The sequence below is a fragment of the Lampris incognitus genome, chromosome 9 (genome assembly GCF_029633865.1).
Source record: "Lampris incognitus isolate fLamInc1 chromosome 9, fLamInc1.hap2, whole genome shotgun sequence".
NCBI lineage: Eukaryota > Metazoa > Chordata > Actinopteri > Lampriformes > Lampridae > Lampris > Lampris incognitus.
This window is the reverse complement of record NC_079219.1, coordinates 34,562,526-34,576,126: the sequence shown is the minus strand read 5'-3', so window position 1 is coordinate 34,576,126 and position 13,601 is coordinate 34,562,526. Positions and strand designations below refer to the sequence as shown.

The window sequence follows — 13,601 nt, the reverse complement described above, 5'->3', positions numbered from 1 at the left end:
TTGGAAGTGCATGTGCCCAGAGGTGTGAGGGAGCTGGTATGCTGAAGGAGGAGGGTAGTGTGACGATCACATATGAGTAGACTCACTAGCTGGTTGGCTAACAGGTCGGGCTGGTTAATGTAGTCGCCCCGGGTTCATGTCCTGGCTGCAGTGGTTCCCAGCTGCCCCCTGAATTCACTACAATATTATCAACCTGCAAACAGTGTGGTGCACCAGAAAGTCTTTGGACCTAGATGTAAACCCCTCGTCTAAAAAAGAAATACACCGTGTCCAAGTCAACTACCTGCCTGCGATGGGCAGGGAGAGTCGCCTCACTGCTGCATAAGGTCATTGTTGTTAACTCAAGTGGCGTTAACACTGCCTTTCTCTTATATGATGATAGCGGTGAAAGAGAGTTGTGGTTCTTTGGTTTCAGGGTGGGGATCTGGGGGGGCTTGGTGGGGTTCATTCAGTGTCAGAAACCCCTGACAGATTGGGCTGAGATGGGCCAGGCCCAGGCAGAGGAACAGAGATCAGTCAACGTGGGCTGGTGCTGTGGACATCATAGGAATGCGTTGGCAGTCCGAACATGTATGAGCACACTAATATGCAGACACACACACACATACACACACACACACATGCTCGCACGCGCACACACACACACACAGAAGAAGTTGTCCTCCCTTGTCTCTGCTCTTCTGGACATTGTCATGAAGGGCGAAACCCTGGCCAGAAAATGAATCAAAGAAGGACATTTTTGGGATAACCTTAGTGTCAATGAGCACGTTTGAAGACTTGAGATGGTCATGATGATGAGTAATAACAACATAATGTTTGGATTTTATTCTGTTGAACAAATGCACATACAGTGATAATTCAGCAACTGAAGCTATTCATATGACACCATGAAATAGAGGGCTGGCTAGTTTTCAGCTTTTGCATGTATTTGGCACATTTTTCGCTTTCATGAACAAACAGCCGTCCATGCCTCTCTGCCCAGATGACAACAGATTTGGAAATGGGAATTCCTTTGTGTGTATATTTTGATTAGAAACAGCGTATTGTGCAGAATAAATTGGGGTGTCAGCCAATCCTTTCTTGTAAGAATCAAAAGCAAAGATGGTGTGTCTGGAGACCCATTCATCCCTACACAGCTGCTGTTGAAGTATCAATTCTCCAAAGTGCTCCTTATTTTGCATTTAAACATATGTAGATGTGATAATCATTTCTTGAATATCAGCCAAATCAGCTTCCCATACGTCATTCAATTCAAGTTATTTCAATGACAAGTGCAACAACTGCTGTAAAGCGCGAGCAGGATGGACTGAGTAGGACAGAGTAGATGTGCTACAGAGGATTTCTGCAATAGCTGCCATCCATTTCAGTGTCAGTGTAGAAAGAGTACAGTAGATATATGGTGGATGACTTGTACAATGGATGCGTCTCAAAAGATAACAGGAGCATTTATCAAGAGGTCCATGACAGCTGCTGTCAGGGCGTCAATTCCTCTGTGTCTCTATTCTGAGTTTTCCCAGGTACACTCATAGCAGTGGTCTAAACTATCGGCCAGATTCTTGCTAATGAAATGGACACTGCTGACAAGTTGTGTCTGGATTTATGAGCAGAGTGTGGCTTACAGGAGACACTGACCTCATCTTGGCCAGTACCGTATATTGTCGATGTCCTGCGACTATGCTGTTGAATTTCCCATCCCTCAAATTGATCCCAAAGCAGGTCAAAATGTGGACAAGCCGAACTAATCAAAAAGCATTAAATAAAACATGTCAGAGATCTGTGGGTGACCATGGGAGAGTCAGGTTTTTTTTTTTTTCAGACAGACACACGAGGTCTTCGTCCCTGGACATCAGAGCATCTACTCCATGCTTAGTGCAGGTTGCTTCCTACGAGAACATCTCCTGAATTTGTGATGGGAATGTACTGAGAAGACATGTTGAAAAGCCAGGGACGAAAGAGACAGAGAGCAAATAAAATACGCATAGAAATCATTACGTGAATGTGATATGACAGAAGGAGTTTATGTATCCGGCCAATTACCCCACTCTTCTGAGCCATCCCAATCTCTGCTCCACCCCCTCTGCCAGGTGAAAGGGAGGAAAAAAATCCCCCCCCTCCCAAAAAAAAGGAGTGTATGGTGCGGGTTATGTAATCAGGAATCAAGAACATTTATTTGTCGTTTCATTTCGTGCACTTGCGTACATGAAATGAAATATCGTTTCTCCCAGCCCACAGCAGTGCAACGCAAAGACAAAAACACATATCCAAACTACAAGAACACGTATATCCAAACTACAAAAAACTACAAAAACACATTTATCCAACATATCCGCAAACATGTTTCACTGTCCAAGACAGCGAACACCAGCCAGGATGACTGTCAGAACTGCCGATCTGCATGGGCTAGCAGTTAGCTTAGCCTGCCCCACTTCCGCGTCCTGTCAGACCACCCCCGGTGTTTCCTCCTCGGGTGCAGCTCCAAGCAGAGCTGTGGTCCCTGGGCCCACCGGATGCAGCAGACCAGGCTCCCCCAGCCAAATCCAATGCCAGCTCTCCCAGCCAGACACCCTCAACACACCTCCCCGCACTCCACACAACGACACCAAAAACACAGTCAACGCCAGGCAAGGCCACCGCAAGACCATCCCCCGGGGCCATCAGAACTCCCGGTCTGCATCTGTCAGCAGCCAGCCCAGCCTGCCCTGCTTCTGCGTCCTGTCAGACCACCCTCGATGTTTCCACTTCGGGCACAGCTCCAGGCAGGGCTGTGGTCCCTGGGTCCACAGGAAGCAGCAGACCACGCTCTCCCAACCGATCAAACGCCAGCTCTCCCAGCTATCAAGCAAAGGTACAAACTTAGATGCAGATGCGGACAAAGACACTTCATGGACAGTGCTGGGTGAGGCCGTCGCAAACGTAAGTTTGTGCCGCCGTCTTCCCACTCCGATACTGGATGAGGCCGCTGCAAACGTGAATTTGCACCACCGTCTTCCCACACCAGATGCGGAATACTTTTATAAATGGTGTTCTTTTTTAGCACAGAACCAGTGGTAATCATCTGCTGTCACACACACACACACACACACACACACACACACACACACACACACACACACAGATATAAAGAAGGGCTTTCTCTGTCTATTTCTGTCTCTACCTGGCTCGCTTTTTTGGAGTCTCCCCAATCACATTTTACCCTTCTTAGTCTAACTCTGCATTGGCAGAAGCTGCTTTCCAACACCTGCTGAAGTCAGTTTTAGATCGTTAAGGCCTCATTTTAGCTTTGATAAATTGTATTTGACCGTGGGCTTGTAAAGATGCTCAGGCATAATCAGTCATCAGAAACATGCAGCAGTTTCAAGATTCCCATGGATAGAAATGTCGTCACGCCGGAAAACCTGAATTTAATATTTACTTAATTATTTGGTGATAAATCTTCACAGGATACATTGCTTCTGATGAATTTGTAAAAGACCAACCCTGCAATGTGATGTCATTTGAAGGAAAAAGTATTTTTTGCAAACTTGAATCTCAACATGTTACCGGTATCCTACAGAAATATCTCTTCTTTGATATCTGGATGTCAAAATAATGTGTGGGCATCGAGTAGGAAAACCGTGTGTGTTGAGGTAATCGATACATGACCAATAAGGCTGTCAGACTGTAGCAGTATGAAAAAAAAAGAAAAATGTAAAGTTTTTATTATTATTATTATTATTATTTGCAAGGGAGGGATTACCTTGCCCAGGTAATCCCTCCTTTCCCAATTTCTGTACAATGTGACTCCATTTTGGAACTGGTAGCCCAGGAAAAAACAAGACAATACACTCAGAGAAAATGATAGACTTACAAAGATAGATAGATAGATAGATAGATAGATAGATAGATAGATAGATAGATAGATAGATAGATAGATAGATAGATAGATAGATAGATAGATAGATAGATAGATAGATAGATAGATAGATAGATAGATAGATAGATAGATAGATAGATAGATAGATAGATAGATAGATAGATAGATAGATAGATAGATAGATAGATAGATAGATAGATAGATAGATAGATAGATAGATAGATCGATCGATCGATCGATCGATCGACAGACAGACACCTCATTTCCACTGTTGTAGTCATCAGTGGAAAGGATTCAGTTTTATTCATCACAAATCAAATTGTTAACTTTATCTAGCTTTATTGGGTTATAAATTGTGTTATCGTGAAATGACGTTTCAGGAAACCTCCATGGGGTTTTACAACACAGACGGTCCAGTATTCATTATCTTGGTGACGTTTAAAAATCCAGTGTAGGGTGTCCGGGTAGTGTGGCAGTCTATTCCGTTCCCTGCTAACACGGGGATCACCGGTTTGAATCCCCATGTGACCTCCGGCTTGGTCGGGCGTCCCTACAGACACAATTGCACGTGTCTGTGAATGGGAAGCCAGATGTGGGTATGTGTCCTGGTCGTAGCACTAGCACCTCCTTTGGCCAGTCGGGGCACCTGTTCGGGGGCTGGGGGGAATAGTGTGATCCTCCCACGCGCTACGTCCCCCTGGTGAAACTCCTCACTGTATGGTGAAAAGAAGCGACTGGTGACTCCACATGTATCGGAGGAGGCATGTGGTAGTCTGCAGCCCTCCCCGGATCAGCAGAAGGGGTGGAGCAGCGACCGGGATGGCTCGGAAGAGTGGGTTAGTTGGCCGGAAACAACTGGGGAGAAAACGGAGGGAAAATCCAAAAAAGTAGGGGGGGAAAAAGCCAAAACAATCCAGTGCAGAGGATAAAAACACACTTTTTCTCTTTTCTTGCAAGTTACCATCAGCAAGACATTTCTGGCTGTCAGCTGATAAAACAAAGTAGGGCTTTAAAACATTACAAAGTAAATGACAGGATGCTGTGTTGTTGTAAAGCCCACTGGGGCAAATTTGTAATTCGGGATATTGGGCTATACTAATATAATTGACTTGACTTGACTTGACTTAAAGACTGTAAAACCTGTTGACGTAACCCTTTTCATTGCACATCAGAACTGACATAATAAAACTAAAAACTAACACATTTATCTGATGCAAACCAAGCAGTTTTAATAACTTAATTATGCCTTTTGACAAATATGATTATACCAGGAAACATGAATAGGTACATATGTGAATCAAACTGATGTATTATATTTCACTATTACACCTACAGTGGGAAATCTAATTATGCGTTCCTTAGTTACATACATGTTATTTCTGCTAAACTGAGGGCTCCAGAGACTAAAACACTACTTGCATCCCTTCTTTCGCTTGCAGCCTCAACAGGCTCGTATCGTCACCTTACATTTCACCATATATCACATAACATTTCAACATTACAGGGTTTCAGTGAGATCATGAGACGGAGAACGCTTGACGAGAGGCGAAGAAAGGACGATCTCTGGAAACTTGTGGGTTTCTGCTGACAAACAGACAAATTTAGACTTTTATCTATAAATATATTTACAGTATGTCGTCCCATTGACATCTTACAGTGTCTGATTTGAGCAGGATTATGAAAAAGCCCAGTCAGCGCTTATCTGTCTACTCATCATCCAAGATAGTGGAGCTTCCTTTTCTTTTCAGCTCTCTTTCTTTCTTTCCCATCTCTCTCTCTTTAACTATGTTCTCATTCTCTCTCTCTCCCCCCTATATTTTCTCTCATTTTTCTTTTTCCTCCTCTGTCATCTCTGTCTTTCTTGTCATCTACAGTTCCCCACCCCCAACGCTCAGCTCCTTCTTCTCACACACACACACACACACACACACACACACACACACACACACACACACACACACACACACACACTATACTACATACACACAGATGGAGCCTTTGAGGTCAGTGGAAAGACCTGTCTTTTCCACCTGTAACCTCCCTCTCACCCATCCCTACACTGCACAGTGAGAGAGGCTCAGGCCACAGACATAGTTATGAGACCTCCAGTGAAGAGTCTTGGTCCTTAGTGGCTTCATTGTCAGCCGGAAACATAACCCCTAATGGCTTGGACACTGGTGTGACATCTTTCTCTGTGACCTGTCCAACCTCACCACACAGACACACACACACACACACACATACACACACACACACACACACACATCCTCGCGTATGAACAAACTTAAGCATGGGAATGAGAAAAAGAGGGAGCCCCAGTAAACCACAGACACGCATACACCATAAATCAAACTCAACATTAAATCTCGTCGGAGCTCAGCCGTGATCCTGCCTGCGCTCAGCGCTCACATGTCTCTCTGATGAGTCAAGGGCCGATCAGTTAATGACAGGGTGGATATCGTGGGAATACAAATGTGATGATACAAACGTGTCCAACATCTTGATGCATGGTCAATAATCCAAGTGAAGACCAGAAACCAGTTTGTCTGGAGAAACTTTCATCACTCACCTAAGTGACGTCGTCCGTCTCAGCTGACTGCAGGTATCCCCCACCCTTATAAACAGTGCAGTTGCATAATGACCGAAATCAGCGATCTAATGCCAAATTTCATATGCAAATTACCGTGACCATTAATTACAGTTACAACAAGCACAACAGGTAACATTCACTGTCTCTGTCTCTGTTGAAAGCACTTCTTAAACAATTTTTGTTTGGCTTTCTGTCATGCCAACAAACGCAGATCTCCCCCTCCCTCTGGGTATCTCAGAAATGGACTTACTTTGCTTATAATTAGATGAAAAGTGCTTAATTATAGGCAAGAGGTTTTGCGACCCATCAAAAAAAAAAAGTTTGTGAATGAGTGCAATTTGTTGCAATGTGCTAAAAATGTGTTGCTGTAAGAAAGATTTTGCTTCTCTTTTTTTTCAATTACCATTATAATCCTCATTGGTGAGAAAATTGGCAGAACATATTTTTTTTGCAGGTGCACCACTATTCTCTCTTAGCCTCTCCCTCATATTCTGTCACTTGTTATTTATTGCCCATGTGGTTTCATTGGGGCAGAATTTCACAGAAACACCATTGACAGATAAGTTAGACATGCTCTATAACCTTTAAAATGTTCAAATAAATCAATCTTTTAATAATGCACACACACACACACAAAACACAAAATTATTTTATGTGTTCACAGTGAGGTGAAGTGTGTGTTCTGGTGAACTTTCTCTGTGCCTTACAATGCATGTGGAAATGCATCGATGTGCATTCTGCGTCTTTCCTTGTGAGAAGAAGCAGTCGATTCTCCATTGTAACGGCTACTGAGACTCATGGGTACGGTCGTTTTTTCAAATACCACAAAGAAGAAAAACTTGATTTAGAAACATAATGAAACTGATGGCCATGATTTTTTTGGGGGGTTAAGTTTTTTTTTCTTCTCCCTTTTTCTCCCCAGTTGTACTTGGCCAATTACCTGACTCTTCTGAGTCAGCCTAATCACTGCTCCACCTCCTCTGCTGATCCGGAGGGGACAGCAGACTACCATATGCCACCTCCAATACATACTGATACCGATACATACCTCCGATATTGATGGGTATGAAATAACCCTGTAGTATCACCTAATCAGGCAGCACAGTGGCGCAGTGCACTGTTGCCTCACAGCAAGAAGGTCCTGGGTTCGAACCCCAAAGTAGTCCAACCTCGGGGGTCATCCCAGGTCATCCTCTGTGTGGAGTTTGCATGTTCTCCCCATGTCTGCGGTGGGTTTTCTCCGGGTGCTTCGGTTTCCCCCACCATCAAAAAGACATGCATGTTAGGGTTAATACTCCTGTCTGTGCCCCTGAGCAAGGCAATGGCAAGACGAACTGGAGTTGGTCCCCGGGTGCTGCATAGCGGCTGTCCACTGCTCCTAGCTACACAGCTAGGATGTGTTAAATGCAGAGAAGAATTTCTCTACAGGGATCATTAACGTATATCAAAATCAAGAAATCAAAAAGAAATAATAATAATAATCCGGGGTACTCCAATGTTTCTCTGCTCCGCCCAGTAGAGAAGTGGGTTCTCGGAAGAGTTCTTCCCATTCGTTTCAGCCGCCGGACCGTTTTGTTTCAACGATTGCCGCAGTAATGCTAAACAGAGAAACACGGGTGTATCTGCTCCTTCGCAGAATAATTGAAGGATGCGGTAGAATGTCAGGATTGGACGTGTGAGTGGATGTTTCTTAAACGAAATGCACATTGGGACTAGTAGTTGACAGCCTTGGACCTCTGACTTTTCTCCAAGGAACGAGATTTTTTTTCACTGCAGTTACTAATTGATTCATAACCATCCAGCTGTTAGACATGTTCAAATGGCATTGTATCTTGTTAAACGAATAGGATTTTTTTTCTTCCAGGATCCAAAGCCCCCTGATATAACTCTGCCCACTTCTGGTTGCACAGTAAATCCGGGAGCGCAAATGAAATCCGAGCACAAGCACAGAAGGCTTTGAATGACAGCAGAGCAAATCCATGTGAAAGCGGTCTGGATTTGAGTGTGAGGACAGGGTTTTGAATGAGAGCACTGGAAATCTGTACATAAGCATAAGAAACTGCTCTTGAATTGAAAGACTATGCTGTTGATACGAGGCAGTATAATCACACCATAGTAATGCATCATGTTTGTATTTAAAGGAGGTGAGATAAAATTGAGATAAGATATTAGTGATAAGTCTGTCGTTAAACCTCTAACATCACAACATTCAGAACTGAAATGAGATGATACTGAAGTTTAAGTTGATGTTTCTTTTACCATATTAGAGTTAGTTTACACTGAGCTGGACTTCATCGCATGGATTAAACCTATTGTTTTTGATTCAGGAAATGTCCGTGTATGATATGTTGATGCTTCTTTTAATATTCACTTTATATATGTTATACTAGACCTTTTCTGGGGGTATAACTCAAAAGATTCTGCATGCAACATCAGTCAGTTGCAATGTGCAGCCAATGGGTACATGGCCAGTTTCCTGTTAGTAACAGCTTCCCATCTGTAACAGCTTAGACCTCCTGGATGTATTCACATCTGCTTGTACTGGTACAGGACTTCTTTGCAACATTGTTGTAAAGGATCCTGAATTTCAAGTTGAATATTTGAGCATATTCTCTTTTTTTTTAATATTTCCCCTTTTTTCTCCCCAATTGTACTTGGCCAATTACCCCAATCTTCCGAGCTGTCCCGGTTGCTGCTCCACCCCCTCTGCCGATCCGGGGAGGGCTGCAGATTACCACATGCCTCCTCTGATACATGTGGAGTTTCCAGCCGCTTCTTTTCACCTGACAGTGAGGAGTTTCACCAGGGAGACGTAGCGCGTGAGGGATCACGCTACCCCCCCCCCCAAACAGGTGCCCCGACCGACCAGAGGAGGCGCTAGTGCAGCGACCAGGATGTAAACCCACATCTGGCTTCCCACCCGCAGACACGGCCAATTGTGTCTGTAGGGACACCCGACCAAGCCAGAGGTAACATGGGGATTCAAACCAGTGATCCCCGTGTTGGTAGGCAACGGAATAGACTGCTACGCTGCCCGGATGCCCCCCGCTATATTTGAGCCTATCTTGCATGCATGTAATATATACTTCAGAAATAGGTAAACACAACATGCAACTAGATTTTGGTGAGTTATCATTCACATATGGATACCAATGAGCTGAAATATATTCATTGTGTTCTAGGATGGATTTCCTAATGTCTTGGCATACAAATTTTGATCAATTTGTCCTAGATTGCATAGATAAAAAAAAAGTTGTGTTAATAAAAGATAAAATAAAACATCAGTACAAGGTGTAATGATCATGCCACCTCACGCCACTTCTATGCAATTTATATCTCATACTCATACACCATAAGCTGAGACAAAAACTTTACACTGAACAGTCTAAAACAACACACTCAACACACTTGGCTAGCTGTCTGTGGTCAGCCAGTGTGTCAGCCAGTTAGTCTTTACAGGTTAAATTATTCTGAGCCCCTGCAGTCATTTCATTTTGCTGTGTTGGCACTCAGAGAGATGGACTGGAGAGGCATTACATCATGGAAATACATCTCTTATGCCCACTCATGTTTAGAGGATGATATCACTGTCTCACTGCGTGGATATGTAGGGCTATGCACACAGAGACACCCACTACTGGCATACACATGAAATCTCATAGAAACACACACACTCACACTCACACACATTGGTCAGTTGTTACTTAATGCCCCTAATGAGCTTCTTGTTCATCCAGACAGCATCGCTGCCAAAGAGGCCATAGAGGCCATCTGATACTCAGTCCACAGGCTATCTGATCTCCCTTGATTCTGTCTAGAGAGCATGATGCTTGGTCATCCTCCAACAACACTTATAGTTAACAGCCAAGGCAAAGATCACAAGGCTGGTCTATAATTTGATATGGCATTAATCAGTATTTTATGTCAATGACTGTTACAGTGGGGTCACTGAGGTGATAAATCTGCAGCACAAGGGAGGCTGCACAGTGCTACTTTGTAGAGCGAGAAAGAAAAGAATGGACACGTCCTTGTGTATTACTGTAGTTTCACTATGTATGTAAAATGGAGGCATTTCAATGAAGTCAAATTTTTTGATATCAGCTATTCAAGCTAATAAATACTTTTGCAGGTTTGAAAAGTGCATAAGAGTTGGTAAATTCAGCATGATGGCATCTGAACGATCTGGTGCAATGATGATCTTGTCAATGCAACATATTATTCATCTGCATCTTCTGTACCTTTCCATACTCATTTCCATTAAAACATGTGCAAAACATTCCATGTTACCAAAAAATGTTAATTTAAAATGGGAATGACCAATCTATGCGTTCACTTTCTAAGATGCCACAACAACTTACCGCCGCATTAAAATCTGATTCCCATTGCAGGTCAGATGACTTATCTGTTATTTATATGCACCAAGGCCATTTTAAGCAGTATGATTTCTCTTTTATTTGATATCTGAGATGCATGAACATGATTTAATCGACCCCTTATATGATGTTACATTTTAAGCCATGCTTGTAGTAAGTACAGATATCCTTGCACAATAAATCCAAGATATCACTTACTCACTACTCGCTGGTGTGTTGCAATATATAAATTCTGTGCAACTTAAGTATTAAGATTTTTACAGACAAACTTGATCTATGAAACAGGAGATGCACTAAGTTTCCTTTCTAGGGAGGCCAGCGATACTTCATAAGCTTAATTCTCATGTTACAACATGAATTTAAGATGAAGCTGAAAGTTAACCAAGTAATAAGATGTTATTCTCTATTTGACTGTTTTCATGGATTTGTCACCCCATCAATATTTACTTTCTATTCCTCTGCAGAGGCCCAACGTATTAAACATATCACTTGATAGTCAGTGAATTAAATCTTTATTGGAAACAATGGAAGAAACTGTATCTTTTTTTTCTATAAGCAGGAATATGTCCCCCTCATCCCGTAAATCACCCGGTCTGCACAGCTTCCCATCTTGGCACGATTTTTATATTTACATCTCCCATTGAACCAATGGCCCTGCTGTCCGTCCTGATATTTCTAATGTAAAGACTCCAAGAACAGATGGATTTGTTCCCTCCATATATATTTAGATTCAGAAGAGCCCGCATAATGCTCCTCAGCGTTTTGCTCTCCTTAACCTCCTTATACAACATTCCAAGCCAGTGATGCACTGAATTACTGCAAATAAAGTTTAGGCCGTATATATACAAACCCTGTGTGCTGACAGCAGCATTTTGGGTTGTTTGGGGTAGATCTAAAGATTCTGGCTGGGTGCAACTTGAGGGGCACTTTAGGTTTAAAGCTGGTTCGAGGACGACTGAATGGGCGACGAGGGACTGGGCGAACTGGGACTCGCATCCGGAGGCATGTATTAAAACGTGTCAGTGTGTAACACACACTTCCACATGTCTAGTTTTGATCAATTATTTTGTGAATTTGGAACATTTTTTAGGACTGTACAGAACAAAATGGGGCTGGTTTTAATGGTGGTGAGTGTTTAGTTAAGTAAGGTGTTTAAAAGCTTTGTGATGGGAATCCTAGTGCTGATCATATATCACAACTTCTGAGCCCTCTTCAGTCAGAGAATCAAGAGGTGACCTTTTCAGATTTTCATAGTTTTATTCATTTGATTTCACATTATTTATATCATATATACATATATATTATGTAAAACTTTGTTAAAAGAAACACTCAATGGTAGAAAAAGTGCTCAACAAATGAGCAAAATAAAGCAGATGATTGCTTGCGGCATGAAACAGGCTTGTACTGCCTCATAAAGAATTTACTTGAATCACTGAATTATTTTTTTATTTATGTATATATTTTACTCATATATTTATATAATTCATAATATTTATATTTATTTCATAGTTTCATATGTTCATGGTTTTACTTTGTGAATTTGGAACTTTTTTAGGACTTTACAGAACAAAATGGGAAATGCTGGTTTTAGTGGTGGTGAGCATTTACTTAAGGTGTTAAAAGCTACGTGATGGGAATCCTAATGCTGATTATATATCACAACTTCTGAGCCTTCTTCAGTCAGAGAATCAAGAAGTGGCCTTTTCAGATTTTCATAGTTTTACAAATTTTCCATTCAATAGTGACTATCATACTATCATATCTTTACTCTTATAATGAATATCATATTGAAAAGTGTCTAAACATGGCTCTAGATTTGTGTCGCAGTGTGTTTTATTAAATGAGTTTACTTGCAGAGTTCAAACAAGACAAAATATGTGACGCCCCAAGTCTATGTAGAATTTTTTTGTCTTATTTGATTTGCTTTTGTTTGTTTGTTTGTTTTTTTCTGGTGTTCTGCCTAGTTTTTCTATATAATTATAATAATACATTTTATTTGTGGGCGCCTTTCAGAGCACTCAAGGACATCTTACAGAACACAGTTAAAAACAAGCAGCACTGTATCAGACATATAGTCAAAACAAAGCAGGGCAGACAATAAAAAGTTAATACAACAGATAAGTATAAAATCATCATCTGCACAATATTCAATGAAGCGTGGCTCAGACTGAATATGCCTGTTTGAAAAGGTAAATTTTGAGATGGGATTTGAAGGTTGAAAGAGAGTCAATATTGTGAATGTCTTTTTGGAGAAAGTTCCATAGGCGGGGGACAGAATGACTGAAGGCTCTAGACCCCATGGTAGTCAAGTGGGCTGATGGTGTAGTGAGTTGGACAGCGGAAGAGGATCTGAGAGTGTGGGAGGGTGTGGGGATATGAAGGAGTTCGGAAAGTCAGTGCAGTATTTCTCAGGGAGTCAGTGGAGTTGCTGAAGAACAGGAGTGATATGAACTATGGAAGGAGTTCTGGTAATGATACGGGCAGCTGAATTCTGGACCAACAGAAGTTTATGAAGACATTTAAGGGGAAGACCAAAGATGATAGAATTACAGTAGTCAATATGGGATGTAACCAGGGCGTAAATGAGTATGGCAGTGCTGTTAGGTGTAAGTGACGGGCAAAGATGATTAATATTGCATAGGTGGAAGTATGCTGACTGAGTAACCTTGTTGATGTGAGCTTCTAAAGATAATGTGCTGTCCAGGATGACACCCAGACTCTTAACCTGAGGCGATGGAGGAGCTATAAATTGTCAATAGAGAAAAACTATCAGGTTTAGCCAAAG

At 42.1% G+C, this 13,601-nt stretch overlaps 1 protein-coding gene across 1 annotated transcript in view; it reads left to right on the top strand.

Moving 5' to 3' along the window:
- LOC130117781 (A disintegrin and metalloproteinase with thrombospondin motifs 16) overlaps positions 1-13,601 on the top strand; it is a 115,023-nt gene that overhangs the window by 79,153 nt on the left and 22,269 nt on the right. The window lies entirely within an intron of this gene.